The 13,306-nt window shown below is 60.6% G+C and overlaps 1 non-coding gene across 1 annotated transcript; it reads left to right on the top strand.

Moving 5' to 3' along the window:
* Positions 1–411: 411 nt before the first annotated feature.
* LOC139233223 (U2 spliceosomal RNA) lies at positions 412–606 on the top strand. Its single transcript, XR_011588161.1, has one exon. It is a non-coding gene; the product is annotated as a U2 spliceosomal RNA (small nuclear RNA).
* The last annotated feature ends 12,700 nt before the right edge of the window (positions 607–13,306 follow it).

Below are 13,306 nucleotides of genomic sequence, written 5' to 3'. Positions count from 1 at the left end.
CCCTTGATCCCTTTAGCCGTAAGAGCCATATCTAACTCCCTCCTGAATATATCTAACGAACTGGCCTCAACAACTCTCTGCGGGAAGAGAATTCCGCAGGTTCACAACTCTCTGAGTGAAGAAGTTTTGGAACTGGAGCAGCAGCAATGAGGTGTCGCGGGCGGGCGGGCAGTCGCCCTCCAGCGCCCCGCGGGGGAGGTTTCCGGGGTCGGGTCTCGCTGGGGGGGGGGGGCGGAGCAGTACCGCCCGGGAGAGCTACCCCGGTGAGCCACATCCCACAGTGCCCGCCCGGGATATCGGGCAGTCTGAACCATACCGACTGCACAGAGGGGGAATTAGTGCCGTCCTCTGGTATTAGGTTGGGCCTGTACTCATTGGCGTTTAGAAGAATAAGAGGTGATATCGAAACATATAAGTTCTCGGCCTTTTGGCTAAGATCTGCATAACTAACCTGACCAGCCACCATGACCTCCGGGTGGTTTCTCCCTGGTCAGGAAGGTATATGCTTGCTTTTTTGGAAACAGGAGGTGTGTGGGGTGGCTTGACCCATCCACCTCCATGGCACGAACCTGGTATTGCAGTACTTCCAGGAACGGTGCAGTGGCTCTAGGCCTTTTGGCTAAGAGCATTGGCGCAGAGTGATCCTTGGCATGTGCAAGGTGACCTCTGGCGTTTGTGATTTGACAAAGAATTGGAACGATTGGCTACGAATTAAAAAAAAATAAATAAAAAAAATAAGATTCTGAGAGGGCTGGACAAGGTGGATGCAGAGAGGATGTTTCCCCTCGTGGGGGAATCGAGAACTAGGGGGCATCGTTTCAGACGGAGGTGAGGAGGAATTTCTTCTCTCAGAGGGTCGTGAATCTCTGCCCCAGAGAGCTGTGGAGGCTGGGTCATTGAATATATTTAAGGCGGAGATAGGAGCGATAAGGGAGCCGAGGGTTATGGGGAGCGGGCGGGGAAGTGGAGCTGAGGCCAAGATCAGATCAGCCGTGATCTTATTGGATGGCGGAGCAGGCTCGAGGGGCCGAATGGCCGACTCCTGCTCCAATTTCTGATGTTCTTATAAGGTAAGGGTTTGTGTTGTGGTGGGGGCAGTGTGTTTTGGGAATGTTTTTGGGGGGTTTATCAGGTCTCTGCCCCCCCTGGCGGTTCAGCTCGGGAGTTTCCCACGCTGGCGCCCCGAGACAGGTGTACAACGCCTCCCTTAGCGTTCCGCCCCACACTGGGGGCCCAATTTTGCTGAATGAGGCACAAACCGTTCCCGGGCGCAAGCTTCACCGCCCCAAAATCAGCAAGGCCGAAAACCCAGCCCAATATTGTTCATTAACGACCAAAACACAAACATATCTTGGATCAGAGATTGAAAATTACCGCCCCGTTCCCCCCCACTTCCCCCACCCCCACCACAAAAAAAAATATCTTTTTTAAACCATTTGTTAATTGCAAAGGACTGGGATCTGAAGTGAGATTAGTTCTATTAGTTCGCAAGATCCTGCAAATCCCCTGGGAGGACAGACACACCAACATTAGCGTCCTCGACCAGGCCAACATCCTCAGCATCGAAGCACTGACCACACTCGATCAGCTCCGCTGGGCAGGGCCACATTGTCCACATGCCCGACACGAGACTCCCAAAGCAAGCGCTCTACTCGGAACTCCTTCACAGCAAACGAGCCAAAGGTGGGCAGAGGAAACGTTACAAGGGACACCCTCAAAGCCTCCCTGATAAAGTGCAACATTCCCACCGACACCTGGGAGTCCCTGGCCAAAGACCAGTCTGCCCTAAGTGGAGGAAGTGCATCCGGGAGGGCGCTGAGCACCTCGAGTCTCGTCGCCGAGAGCGTGCAGAAACCAAGCGCAGGCAGCGGAAGGAGCGTGCGGCAAACCAGTCCCACCCTCCCCTTCCCTCAAACACTGTCTGTCCCACCTGTGACAGGGACTGTGGCTCTCGTATTGGACTGTTCAGCCACCTGAGGACTCACATTAGTGTGGAAGCAAGTCTTCCTCGACTCAGCAGAAGAAGAGTTCGAGAAAGTTAAACAGGAGTAAAAATGAAATTTGATCCTGGGATTACATGAAAGTTAGGTGATGGCCAATCTGGAAGAAATTCTTTTTTCCCAGTAGTAGCTGTGAAGACAAAAGGCGAAATACTGCGGGGAAACTGCAATACAGACAGAGAGAACACTGAGTGGGTCAGGTAGCAGGTGTGGAGAGAGAGAAACAGAGTTATAAAAGAGACTTGCATTTATATAGCGCCTTTCACGACCACCAGAGGACCCACAGTGCTTTACAGCCAATGAAGTACTTTTGAAGTGTAGTCACTGTTGTAATGTGGGAAACGCGGCAGCCAATTTGCGCACAGCAAGATCCCACACACAGCAATAGGATAATGATCCGGATAATCTGTTTTAGTGATGTTGATTGAGGGATAAATATTGGCCTCAGGACACCGGGGAAAACTCCCCTGCTCTTCCTCGAAATAGTGGCTTTGGGACCTTTTAGGTTCACCTGAGAGGGCAGACGCGGCCTCGGTTTAACATCTCATCCGAAAGACGGCACCTCCGACAGTGCGGCGCTCCCTCAGTACTGCCCCTCCGACAGTGCAGCCCCTCCGACAGTGCGATGCTCCCTCAGTACTGCCCCTCCGACAGTGCGGAGCTCCCTCAGTGCCGCCCCTCCGACAGTGCGGAGCTCCCTCAGTACTGCCCCTCCGACAGTGCGGCGCTCCCTCAGTACTGCCCCTCCGACAGTGCTGCCCTCCCTCAGTACCGCCCCTCCGACAGTGCAGCCCTCCCTCAGTACCGCCCCTCCGACAGTGCGGAGTTCCCTCAGTGCCGCCCCTCCGACAGTGCGGAGCTCCCTCAGTACTGCCCCTCCGACAGTGCAGCCCTCCCTCAGTACCGCCCCTCCGACAGTGCGGAGCTCCCTCAGTGCCGCCCCTCCGACAGTGCGGAGCTCCCTCAGTACTGCCCCTCCGACAGTGCGGCGCTCCCTCAGCACTGCCCCTCTGACAGTGCGGTGCTCCCTCAGTACTGCCCCTCCGACAGTGCGGTGCTCCCTCAGTACTGCCCCTCCGACAGTGCGGCGCTCCCTCAGTACTGCCCCTCCGACAGTGCGGCGCTCCCTCAGTACTGCCCCTCCGACAGTGCGGTGCTCCCTCAGTACTGCCCCTCTGACAGTGCGGCGCTCCCTCAGTACTGCCCCTCCGACAGTGCGGCGCTCCCTCAGTACTGCCCCTCCGACAGTGCGGTGCTCCCTCAGTACTGCCCCTCCGACAGTGCGGAGCTCCCTCAGTACTGCTATGAGTAATTGTAGCGATGAGGAAAGATTGGATCGGCTGGGGTTGTTTTCTTTGGAACAGAGGAGGCTGAGGGGAGACCTGATTGAGGTGTATATAATGATGAGGGGCCTGGATAGAGTGGATAGGAAGGACCTGTTTCCTTTGGCAGCGGGTCAATAACCAGGGGGCAGAGATTGAAAGTAATTGGGGGGAGGTTTAGAGGGGATTTGAGGGGAAATCTCTTCACCCAGAGGGTGGTGGGGGTCTGGAACTCACTGCCTGAAAGGGTGGTAGAGGCAGAAACCCTCCCCACATTTAAAAAGTACTTGGATGTGCACCTGGAGTGCCGTAACCTACAGGGCTACGGACCGAGAGCGGGAAAGTGGGATTAGGCTGGGTGGCTCTTGGTCGGCCGGCACGGACACGATGGGCTGAATGGCCTCCTTCCGTGCGGTAAATGTCTCCGATTCGACGAGCAGCCGGCCGATCGATCCTGTCCTGGGTGCGGCCTAGCATCGTGACGCCCCAACTCGCCACACAGTCTCCTGGGGAGAGGCGAGAGAGAGGGAAACGGTCTGTCAAATTCCTCTGCCACGCCTCAGGGAGACCAAACAGGTTTGTGCGGAGGCGCAGTGATCGGGGGGCAACTTCCCACCTACCTTCTGCCCGCTGGGGCACCAGCCTTGGTTCACAGCCCGTCCAGCGCCCGTTCCAACATTTGTGCTGACCCCGAACTCTCCAGGTGAGTCAGCACCGGAGTCTGAAGGTCGAGGCATCTCTGCGGAACTGAAACCGCCAACACCCAGTTCCCGACAAACTGCATTTATATAGCGCCTTTAATGCAGGGAAATGTCCCAGGGCGCTTCACAGGAGCGTTGGGAGACAAAATAAATTCTACAGAGAGCCACATGAGTAGAAATTAGCACAGGCGACCAAAAGCTGGGTCACAGAGGTCGGTTTTTAAGGAGCGTCTTAAAAGGAGGAGGGAGAGGCGGAGAGGTTTAGGGAGGGAGTTCCAGAGCTTGGGGCCCAGGCAACAGAAGGCACGGCCACCGATGGTGGAGCGATTATAATCAGGGATGGTCAGCAGGGCAGAATTAGAGGAGTGCAGACATCTCGGGAGGGTTGTGGGGCTGGAGGAGATTACAGAGATAGGGAGGTGCGAGGGCCATGGAGGGATTTGTAAACCAGGATGAGAATTTCGGCCTCTGTAACTTGCAGACGTGTCTCCTGGTCCCATCCGATCAATCCAGCTCAAATAATCTCTCCACGAGGAGCAGATGGAATCTATTCCCCCGCACCCCCATCCAAGACCTTACTCCTCACAGTCTACTCTTTATGGGAGGTTTGAGACCGAGCTCTCCAAGCCTATCGTGGTAACCAGGAACATAACAGGAGGAGGACTTTCAGCCCCTCTGGCTGGTTCTCATTCAATTAGATCATGGCTGAACTGAAGGTTGATCAGTTTAGTGACCCCACCCTATAGCTTTCCCAAGGCCTCTACCATCACCCATCGTATGGGGACCAAACCCTTGCAGCCATCGACTGTAAGCGATTGGTTGGACTTGGAAAAGACCTGGAACAAAATGTGTATTAGCCGTGGCTCAGTGGGCAGCACTCTCTCGCCTCGAGTCAGGAGGTTGTAGGTTCAAGTCCCACTCCAGGGAACTTGAGCACACAATCTAGGCTGACACTCCCAGTGCAGTACTGAGGGAGGGCCGCACTGTCGGAGGGGCAGTACTGAGGGAGGGCCGCACTGTCGGAGGGGCGGTACTGAGGGAGCGCTGCACTGTCGGAGGGGCAGTACTGCACTGTCGGAGGGGCGGTACTGAGGGAGCGCCGCACTGTCGGAGGGGCGGTACTGAGGGAGCGCCGCACTGTCGGAGGGGCGGTACTGAGGGAGCGCCGCACTGTCGGAGGGGCAGTACTGAGGGAGCCCTGCACTGTCGGAGGGGCAGTACTGAGGGAGCGCCACACTGTCGGAGGGGCAGTACTGAGGGAGCGCCGCACTATCGGAGGGGCAGTACTGAGGGAGCGCTGCACTGTCGGAGGGGCAGTAGAGGGAGCGCCGCACTGTCGGAGGGGCGGTACTGAGGGAGCGCCGCACTGTCGGAGGGGCAGTACTGCACTGTCGGAGGGGCGGTACTGAGGGAGCGCCGCACTGTCGGAGGGGCGGTACTGAGGGAGCGCCGCACTGTCGGAGGGGCGGTACTGAGGGAGCGCCGCACTATCGGAGGGGCAGTACTGAGGGAGCGCTGCACTGTCGGAGGGGCGGTACTGAGGGAGTGCCGCACTGTCAGAGGTGCTATCTTTCGGATGAGGCGTTAAACCGAGGCCCCGTCTGCCCTCTCAGGTGGATGTAAAAGATCCCACGACCGCTATTTAGGAAGAAGAGCAGGGGAGTTCTCCCCGGTGTCCTGGGGCCAATATTTATCCCTCAACCAACAGAACAAAAGGCAGACGATCTGGGTCATTATCACATTGCCGTGTGTGGGAGCTTGCTGTGCGCAAATTGGCGTTTCCCACATTACGACAGCGACCGCACTTCATTGGCCGTGGAGCGCCTCGAGACGTGCGGGTGGTCGTGAACGGCGCTATACAAATGCAAGTCTGTCCTTTTTACGGTCCAGCGGCCTCACACTGGGAGGTAGGACTTTGCTGCCAGATCCGTTTAATCTGATTGTTCCGAGCAGTTTAAACGGCCTCCCTCCCAAATGGACATCGCGATGCGTATCTCGGCCTGCCGATAATTGCAGAGACACCCTGGGTCTATGCCTCCCTTTCTTCTGCTTATCCTTCTCTGGGATTCCTGTTTGCTGCCCACGTCCCGAGTGGCTGCGAGGCGGGACAGCTGCCAAGTGGCCCCGTGCGCGCAGGAAGGGTTAATTGCCGGAAGTGTGGGCTTTCTAAACAAGCCAGGGTGCAGACCTTCCAGTGCACACGTTTGCAGCGCTCACAGGGGCGGGTGCTTGGCAGCTCACCGCAATTTATTTACCCAGCCCACGGCACGAAACAGGATAAATATAGCCTGGTGTTGACAGTGCTGTCAATCTGCTGCCGGGGCAGTTCCCCCAGGGCCCTCTCTCAATTGCCGGCTAATGGCTCTCATTTAGGTGGGCACGGCCGGCGATTAAAAGCCGCAGATAAGCCGGGCCAGCGCTCAACCCAACGGCAGAAAAGCCTCTCCCAACTCCCACCGTCTGGGACGGCAACACCCAAAGGCCGATCGGTCCCGCCTCTGGGTCTTGCTCCTATTTTTAGCCGTCGGTCGCCGCTGCCAAGTTAGAGAGAGGTCAGCGATCCAGTAACGTGCGGCAGAGGGCTGGGGCTGGTTCGAAAGGATCATTCGATGTAGCCTTCTCCCCCGCCCCCCCCGGGGTTAAAGGTAACCCGTGCCTTGCGCTGGTGCTCTGAGCCACAATTGTCTGGGTTTTAGACCGTTATGTTTTTGGGGGCGATAATGGCGGCGGTTCAGGAAAGTTAGCGCCCGCGAACACTCATCATCATCATAATAGGCGGTCCCTCGAACGAGGATGACTTGCTTCCACACGAGTTCATAGATGTTTCGATGAAGGACCCGATGTTCCAGTGCTGAACTCCAGTTGAAGGGTGGAAGATGCCTGTGCATGGATTGTTTTACCGTGGGGTGGCCGTTGCACACCAGCCACCACACGGGCTTGACAGAGCGAGGTCTTGGTCCAGGGGTAAGGGTTGGACCAGGATGGCTGGAGACCAGCTGTGCTGCACGGACCTAGTGCGCACACATATCACCCCTGGGCCCTCGGCTCTCCTGGGCCCCGTACCCACCTCCGCCGGGATCTCCCGCTGCTCCCCCGCCTCGGTCTCGCGCTGCTCCTCCGCCCCGTCTCGCGCTACTCTGCCCCCCCGTCTCGCGCTACTCCTCCCCCCCGTCTCGCGCTACTCCGCCCCCCCGTCTCGCGCTACTCCGCCCCCCCGTCTCGCGCTACTCCGCCCCCCCGTCTCGCGCTACTCCGCCCCCCCGTCTCGCGCTACTCCTCCCCCCCGTCTCGCGCTACTCCGCCCCCCGGACTCGTGCTCCTCCGCCCCGGCCTCGCGCCGCTCCTCCGCCCCCCGGACTCGCGCTGCTCCTCCGCCCCCCGTCTCGCGCTACTCCGCCCCCCCGTCTCGCGCTACTCCGCCCCCCCGTCTCGCGCTACTCCTCCCCCCCGTCTCGCGCTACTCCGCCCCCCCGTCTCGCGCTACTCCTCCCCCCCGTCTCGCGCTACTCCGCCCCCCCGTCTCGCGCTACTCCGCCCCCCCGTCTCGCGCTACTCCGCCCCCCCGTCTCGCGCTACTCCGCCCCCCCGTCTCGCGCTACTCCACCCCCCGTCTCGCGCTACTCCACCCCGTCTCGCGCTACTCCACCCCCCGTCTCGCGCTACTCCACCCCCCGTCTCGCGCTACTCCACCCCCCCGTCTCGCGCTCCTCCGCCCCCCCGTCTCACGCTACTCCTCCGCCCCACGTCTCGCGCTCCTCCGCCCCCCCCGTCTCGCGCTCCTCCGCCCCCCCGTCTCGCGCTCCTCCGCCCCCCCGTCTCGCGCTACTCCTCCGCCCTCCCGTCTCGCGCTACTCCTCCGCCCCCCCGTCTCGCGCTACTTCTCCGCCCCCCCGTCTCGCGCTACTCCTCCGCCCCCCCGTCTCGCGCTACTCCTCCGCCCCCCCGTCTCGCGCTACTCCTCCACCCCCCCGTCTCACGCTACTCCTCCGCCCCCCCGTCTCGCGCTACTCCTCCACCCCCCCGTCTCGCGCTACTCCTCCGCCCCCCCGTCGTCTCGCGCTACTCCTCCACCCCCCCGTCTCACGCTACTCCTCCGTCCCGTCTCGCGCTACTTCTCCACCCCCCCGTCTCGCGCTACTCCTCCACCCCCCCGTCTCACACCGCTCCTCCGCCGGGATCTCCCCCCGCTCCGGCCTCGCGCCGCTCCTCCGCCGGGATCTCCCCCCGCTCCGGCCTCGCGCCGCTCCTCCGCCCCCCCCCGTCTCGCGCTGCTCCCCCGCCCCCCGGACTCGCGCTCCTCCGCCCCCCCCCGTCTCGCGCCGCACCTCCGCCCCCCGGACTCGCGCCGCTCCTCCGCCCCCCAGACTCGCGCCGCTCCTCCGCCCCCCGGACTCGCGCCCCCCCGTCTCGCGCCGCTCCTCCGCCCCCCGGACTCGAGCTCCTCCGCCCCCCGGACTCGAGCTCCTCCGCCCCCCGGACTCGCGCCCCCCCGTCCCCCCGTCTCGCGCCGCTCCTCCGCCCCCCGGACTCGCGCCGCTCCTCTGCCCCCCGGACTCGAGCTCCTCCGCCCCCCCCGGACTCGCGCCGCTCCTCTGCCCCCCCCGGACTCGCGCCGCTCCTCTGCCCCCCGGACTCGAGCTCCTCCGCCCCCCGGCCTCGCGCCGCTCCTCTGCCCCCCGGACTCGAGCTCCTCCGCCCCCCCCGGACTCGCGCCGCTCCTCCGCCCCCCGGACTCGCGCCGCTCCTCTGCCCCCCGTCTCGCGCCGCTCCTCCGCCCCCCCCCGTCTCGCGCCGCACCTCCGCCCCCCGGACTCGCGCCGCTCCTCCGCCCCCCGGACTCGCGCCGCTCCTCCGCCCCCCGGACTCGCGCCCCCCCGTCCCCCCGTCTCGCGCCGCTCCTCTGCCCCCCGGACTCGAGCTCCTCCGCCCCCCCCGGACTCGCGCCCCTCCGCCCCCCCCGGACTCGCGCTCCTCCGCCCCCCCCGGACTCGAGCTCCTCCGCCCCCCCCGGACTCGAGCTCCTCCGCCCCCCCCGGACTCGCGCCGCTCCTCCGCCCCCCTGGACTCGCGCCGCTCCTCCGCCCCCCTGGACTCGCGCCGCTCCTCCGCCCCCCGGACTCGCGCCACTCCTCCGCCAGAAGCATTTGCCGCACCTCTGCCGCGATCTCTCGCTTTAGTACTTGCGTTTGGGCAGCTGGGCCCCGAGTGCGGGGCGCAGCGTTAAGGGAGGTGCAGTACACCTCTCGGGGAGTTAGCGTGGGAGACTCCCGAGCTAAAGAGCTGGGCCGGGAGCGCTCCCAGAGACGCCTGGGGGAGGCAAGGCGGGACCTGTAAATATCACCCCACGAAAACATTCCCAAAACACTGCCCACGCTACAACACAAATCCCACAAAACATTAAAAGATAAAAGAACAGCCCTGATTCGATCAATCTCAGTTTTGAAATTTCCAGTTGACCCCCGGCCTCAGCAGCTTTTAGGGGGAGAGAGTTCCAGATTCCCACGGCCCTTTGTGTGAAGAAGTGCTTCCTGACATCACCCTGAACGGCCTGGCTCTCATTTTATGACACCCCCTTGTTCTGGACTCCCCCCACCAGAGGGAATAGTTTCTCTCTCTCTATCCCCGTCAACTCCTTTAAACCCCTCGATTAGATCGCCCCTTAACCTTCTACACTCGAGGGAATACAAGCCCAGTCTGTGCAACCTGCCCTCGGAATTTAACCCTTTCAGCCCCGGGTATCAGTCTGGGGAGTCTGCTCCCCCTCCGAGGCCGATATACCCCTCCCTGAGGGGCGGGGCCTCAAAAATTAAAATTGGTCATTGGGCGAGTTGGTGGCAACTGAAGTCGGGATGTGAGGGGGGGGGGGGGGGATGTGAGGGGGGGGGGATGTGAGGGGGGGGTTGTGAGGGGGGGGATGTGAGGGGGGGGATGTGAGGGGGGGGGATGTGAGGGGGGGGGGATGTGAGGAGGGGGGATGTGAGGGGGGGGATGTGAGGGGGGGGATGTGAGGGGGGGGATGTGAGGGGGGGGATGTGAGGGGGGGGATGTGAGGGGGGGGATGTGAGGGGGGGATGTGAGGGGGGGATGTGAGGGGGGGGGATGTGAGGAGGGGGTTGTGAGGGGGGGGGATGTGAGGGGTGGGATGTGAGGAGGGGGGATGTGAGGGGTGGGATGTGGGGGGGGGGGGAGATGTGAGGGGGGGGGATGTGAGGGGGGGGGGTTGAGGGGGGGAGTGTGAGGGGAGGAGGATAAATTACGAATTTTCAAAGAATGTCCCATAAACTATATTAAAAGAAAAAATTGCACATAATTTCAATGTAAACTGTCCCCAAGATGCTTCACGGCAGCGAATATCAGATGATATTTGACACCAAGCCGCATAAGGAGAGATTACCGCAGGTGACCAAAAGCTTGGGCAAAGAGGTCGGTTTTAAGGAGCGTCTTGAAGGATAGAGAGGCGGAGAGGTTTAGGGAGGGAGTTCCAGAGCTTGGGGCCCAGGCAACAGAAGGCACGGCCACCGATGGTGGAGCGATTATAATCAGGGATGCTCAGGAGGGCAGAATTAGAGGAGTGCAGAGATCTCGGGGGTTGTGGGGCTGGAGGGGATTACAGAGATAGGGAGGGGCGAGGGCCATGGAGGGATTTGTAAACAAGGATGAGAATTTAAAAATATCACATTCTTACAGGGATTGACAGGGTAGATGCAGGGAGGATGTTTCCCCCGGGCTGGGGAGTCTAGAACCAGGGGTCACAGTCTCAGGATAAGGGGTCGGCCATTTAGGACTGAGATGAGGAGGAATTTCTTCACTCAGAGGGTGGTGAATCGCTGGAATTCTCTGCCCCAGAGGGCCGTGGAGGCTCGGTCGTTGAGTATATTAAAGACAGAGATCGATAATTTTTGGATATTAAGGGAATCGAGGGATATGGGGATCGGGTGGGAAAGTGGAGTTGAGGTCGAAAATCAGCCACGATCTCATTGAATGGCGGAGCAGGCTCGAGGGGCCGAATGGCCAACTCCTGCTCCTAATTCTTATGTTCTTATGTATTGCCGGACTAGGAGCCAATGTAGGTCAGCGAGCACAGGGAGTGATGGGTGAGCGGGACTCGGTGCGAGTTAGGACACGGGGCAGCGAACACAGAGGGTGATGGGTGAGTGGGACTCGGTGTAAGTTAGGACACGGGGCAGCGAGCACAGGGGGTGATGGGTGAGCGGGACTCGGTATAAGTTAGGACACGGGGCAGCGAGCACAGGGGGTGATGGGTGAGCGGGACTCGGTATAAGTTAGGACACGGGGCAGCGAGCACAGGGGGTGATGGGTGAGCGGGACTCGGTGCAAGTTAGGACACGGGGCAGCGAGCACAGGGGGTGATGGGTGAGCGGGACTCGGTGCGAGTTAGGACGCGGGGCAGTGAGCACAGGGGGTGATGGGTGAGCGGGACTCGGTGCGAGTTAGGACACGGGGCAGCGAGCACAGGGGGTGATGGGTGAGCGGGACTCGGTATAAGTTAGGACACGGGGCAGCGAGCACAGGGGGTGATGGGTGAGCGGGACTCGGTGCAAGTTAGGACACGGGGCAGCGAGCACAGGGGGTGATGGGTGAGCGGGACTCGGTGCGAGTTAGGACACGGGGCAGTGAGCACGGGGGGTGATGGGTGAGCGGGACTCGGTGCGAGTTAGGACACGGGGCAGCGAGCACAGGGGGTGATGGGTGAGCGGGACTCGGTGCGAGTTAGGACACGGGGCAGCGAGCACAGGGGGTGATGGGTGAGCTGGACTCGGTGTGAGTTAGGACACGGGGTCAGCGAGCACAGGGGGTGATGGGTGAGCGGGACTGGGTGCGAGTTAGGACACGGGGGCAGCTAGCACAGGGGATGATGGGTGAGTGGGACTCGGTGCGAGTTAGGACACGGGGCAGTGAGCACAGGGGGTGATGGGTGAGCGGGACTCGGTGCGAGTTAGGACACGGGGTCAGCGAGCACAGGGGGTGATGGGTGAGCGGGACTCGGTGCGAGTTAGGACACGGGGTCAGCGAGCACAGGGGGTGATGGGTGAGCGGGACTCGGTGCGAGTTAGGACACGGGGGCAGCTAGCACAGGGGGTGATGGGTGAGCGGGACTCGGTGCGAGTTAGGACACGGGGCAGCGAGCACAGGGGGTGATGGGTGAGCGGGACTCGGTGCGAGTTAGGACACGGGGCAGCCGAGTTTTGGATCAGCTCTAGTTTACGTCGGGTAGAATGTGGGAGGCCGGCCAGGAGTGCGTTGGAATAGTCAAGTCTGGAGGTAACAAAGGCACAGATGAGGGTTTCAGCAGCGGATGAGCTGAGGCAGGGGTGGAGACGGGCGATGTTACGGAGGTGTCCTTGGTGATGGAGCGGAGATGTGTGATTGGACGCCGATCTTGGGGTGAAATGGTTGCGCGCGGTCTGGTCCAGCCTCAAGAGAGGAACGGAGTTGGTGGCTAGACAAGGGAGCTTGTGGCAGGGACCGAAAGCAATGGTATAGTGCACACCGCACACAGTGAAAGGAGCCAGTTGTTAGGCCGAAAGCCTTTGCTTTCTCCGCTTTCTTAGTAGCCATCGCCGACATAATCACAAAGTGCGTTTAAAATGGCGATTACGCTCCTCATTCCTTTGGGTCGTTCTCACTTTCACCCCCACCCCGTGGTCCTCCGCAGACCACGATGGCCATATTCCAGGCCATTGCTGTACTGCAGCTAACTGGACCCCAGCAGACACACAGCTCTCGTGAGAACATAAGAATTAGGAATAGGAGTCGGCCATTCGGCCCCTCGAGCCTGCTCCGCCATTCAATGAGATCATGGACGATCCGGTCATGGACTTAGCTCCACTTCCCCGCCCGCTCCCCATAACCCTCGCCTGCTAATCCTGCTATCCGAGATAAACCCGAGAGTTCAGACAGGCTCGGGGACACATATTTTAGTTGATCTTGCAATCAGCCAACCGGTTCGCTGACTCATATCCCTCGAGGGATTATAATGAGAGGGCGGCTAAGTGGAATTGAGGTAGAAGATCAGACATGATCCCATTGAACCCCTCAGGGGATTTGATAGAGCTGCTTTAAATAATGAAGGGTCGCTGACGAGGGAGAACAGATTTAAGGAGATCAAAAGATCCAGAAGCAATATGTGGAAAAACGCAAGGAGTGGTTAGGATTTGGAGCACGTTGCGCAATGGTGCGATGGAAACAGATTCAATAGTAGCCTTCAAACGGGAAATAGATAAATACTTGAAGGGTAAAAATTACAGAGATACGGGGTGAG

The sequence above is a fragment of the Pristiophorus japonicus genome, chromosome 20 (assembly GCF_044704955.1).
Source record: "Pristiophorus japonicus isolate sPriJap1 chromosome 20, sPriJap1.hap1, whole genome shotgun sequence".
Lineage (NCBI taxonomy): Eukaryota > Metazoa > Chordata > Chondrichthyes > Pristiophoridae > Pristiophorus > Pristiophorus japonicus.
Note: the sequence above shows the minus strand (reverse complement) of the source record. Positions and strands in the feature narration are given on the sequence as shown.